Here is a 2,472-nt window from a genome sequence, read left to right on the forward strand (position 1 = left end):
TAATCTGGCGGCTACAGCAGTACAGTAAGTGTCGGGTCCGGTCACCGTGGCTTACCTTTTCTACTACTTAAGTTCTTATATCCCATCCAGGCAAGCACATAGTTAACTACGTACCATTGCTCTTACCTTTTCTACTACTTAAGTACTTATATCGCATCCAGGCAAGCACATGGTTAACCAAGTACCATTGCTCTTACCTTTTCTACTACTTAAGTACGTATATCCCATCCAGGCAAGCACATAGTTAACTACGTACCATTGCTCTTACCTTTTCTACTACTTAAGTACTTATATCCCATCCAGGCAAGTACATAGTTAAATACGTACCATCAAGCACATAGTTTACTACGTACCATCAAGCACATCGTTAACTACGTATCAAGGACATAGTTAACTACAGACCATCAAGCACATTGTTAACTACGTACCATCAAGCACATAGTTAACTACGTACCATCAAGCACATAGTTAACTACGCACCATCAAGCACATAGTTAACTACGTACCATCAAGCACATAGTTAACTACATACCATCAAGCACATAGTTAACTACGTACCATCAAGCACATAGTTAACTACATACCATCAAGCACATAGTTAACTACGTACTATCAAGCACATCGTTAACTACATACCATCTAGCACATCGTTAACTACGTACCATCAAGCACATAGTTAACTACGTACCATCAAGCACATAGTTAACTACGTACCATTGAGCACATAGTTAACTACGTACCATTGCTAGTACACGGTTGACTATACACCGTCCTGGCCCAGGCAGGACCACGCTGCTTATCGTCGCTAGTCACACGATTGGCTATCCCTATCGTTGGTGTAGGTATATTCAACTGTGTCCCCACTCTGGCACATGATATACTATCCCCGTTTGCGGTATAGGCCTATTCAACCTAACTATATACCACCACTAGTACATAATCAACCACATACCATCCCGGCAATGGCACTACCAACTCTATACCATCCCTAACTCGTGTTTGCTTATACCTGGTCTTGATAGGGTGACGTCATGCGCCACGTGTACAGTCTGGGGGCTATCCGGGCCAACTTTCTGCTCATCAATGGAGACGTCATCACTAATATGAAGTTCTCCGAGGCCATGCAAGAGCACACGGAGCGCGTCAAGAAAGGTATCGACACCTCGTCATCACTTTAGTGGTCAGAACAAGTGCACCAGTACGTACGTACGGAAAGGCAAGCCCACTCGCTACAGGCAATTTTTCGATGACTATGTATTCATGTATTCAGGTAGGAAAAGAAGGGAGCTTCGGCTCGGTGTATGGGGATGCGTGTACTGGGCAGGAGGCTTCAAATGCTATAGAGAAATTATCAAAATCTCTACGGGTTTTGCTGAATCTTCGTACCTGTTTTTATGCATTCCCGTTTGACACCAAATCAGACGTAAATACACATGCACCAAAAAAAAAGCACACATGCTCACAAAAGTGATCTGCTGGTGTTCAAGGAGTCCCAACCCTACCTATTATACCTATCTCACTGTGCCTACCTATCTACCTCTCACTATGCCGCTCAAACAGATAGCCGCAATGTCATCACCACAGTGCTGAAAGAGGTGGAGCCCGAACATCACGCGAGGTCGTTATCGGTATGGTCACAATGGGATATGTAAGTGTGTTCGTGTACAGGTTGACGTATAGCTGTATTACAATACGTTAGGGTTAGATAGCAGCAATTAACTGGGCCCACCAAGCCCATACACGTACGCTTACAACTATCAGTGAACCGGTAAATTCAAGCGCAATGCATCAGGCCTAGCTAACCAGTCCAATAGATGTCCTACAGAATTGCTATGGGCGTATGCACCTGGGTCAGACCGTGCCAGGGAGTCTTGAATGCAACATTCAAGTACCGAACTACACGGCAGTGGTGGTCTCCATCTCCTTATTCTATAACTTCCTTATCTTCACTTCCTTGATCTATAGTGCCGAATGCGGTTCGTTCATAGGATATGTATATTCTGATACCGTCCGTTAGTAAAAGTCTGATTTAGCCCTGGTTTAGATTAACGTGTATGTATCGAAGTTCGTGACGATTGCCCTGTAGCTATAGGCTGTATCAAAAACTCAACTGTAGTTACTCAGACAAACGCGAGTCTTTAGTTTTCTACCATACTAACATATCAAAGTAAGAGCAGAAGTCTCGCTGACTTTGTTCTGTTGCGTATCTCCTTTAACACCTCCATTCTACCATAGCGACTTAATGACACGAATCTACCAACCAACGGGAAAGTTGCTTGCCGGTTTTCCCGGCGTTAGTTTGCATTGTGATCTCATATATGTCTGTGTATATACGTATTTTAAGTATATATATATATATATATATATATATATTATACATACACACACACACACACACACACACACACACACACACACACACATATATATATATATATATATATATAGTGTGTGTGTGTAGTGTNTAGTGTA

This window comes from Sphaeroforma arctica (assembly GCF_001186125.1).
Source record: "Sphaeroforma arctica JP610 unplaced genomic scaffold supercont1.293, whole genome shotgun sequence".
NCBI lineage: Eukaryota > Ichthyosporea > Ichthyophonida > Sphaeroforma > Sphaeroforma arctica.